At 52.1% G+C, this 614-nt stretch overlaps 1 protein-coding gene across 3 annotated transcripts in view; it reads left to right on the top strand.

The window, feature by feature from the left end:
- Nucleotides 1-614, top strand: part of ELMO2 (engulfment and cell motility 2) — a 47543-nt gene that overhangs the window by 14225 nt on the left and 32704 nt on the right. The gene's annotated exons all lie outside the window — the stretch shown is intronic.

Raw genomic sequence — 614 nt, 5'->3', positions numbered from 1 at the left:
TCCCCACTGTGTCCTTTGAGGGGAAAGGAGGGCCAGCAGCGAGTCGGGAGTTGACAAGAGTGTACGGCTGGGCCCTGCCGGCACTCGGATCTTCCTGGGGTGACAGCAGTAGTCTGGCTCCTTCCGCTAACCGCTTAGCCAGGGAAAGACTGGCTATTCTTCTCTAAGACCATATGTTTGTCCCCTCCCAAGGGCCTGAGACAGGAGTCGGCAGTAAATATGCCCCTGAGCTACCGAGTCCTTGTGACCTTAGATGAAGTGTCACCTTGCCAAGCTTGCAACTGGCCTATCTGTAGATGGTGAATAGGGTTGTCCCGTTTATACTTGTTGATTTCATCCAAAGAGACAGAAGGCCAAGGAGGGCTTGTGGTGTGATCTAGAAAAATCCAACCAGGTAGTTCCATATGTTACCTTAGACAGTATCTGTCTTCAGACTTTGCACAATATATAACAAGAGTGAAAACTGATGGCCAGCCTGGTGGTGCATGCTGGGAGCCAGGTGGCCTACTGGGGGTCACAGATTCGGATCAGCTTGATGACGTACTGGACATGTATGCACATGTCTGAGATCCTGCGGGCCAGGCCAAGGGGAGCGCAGTGTGATAAGACTGTGT

This window comes from Tupaia chinensis, unplaced genomic scaffold (assembly GCF_000334495.1).
Source record: "Tupaia chinensis unplaced genomic scaffold, TupChi_1.0 Scaffold000602_1, whole genome shotgun sequence".
NCBI classification, from domain to species: Eukaryota; Metazoa; Chordata; class Mammalia; order Scandentia; family Tupaiidae; genus Tupaia; species Tupaia belangeri.
The sequence above is the reverse complement of the archived record's forward strand: the minus strand, read 5'-3'. Positions and strand labels throughout refer to the sequence as shown.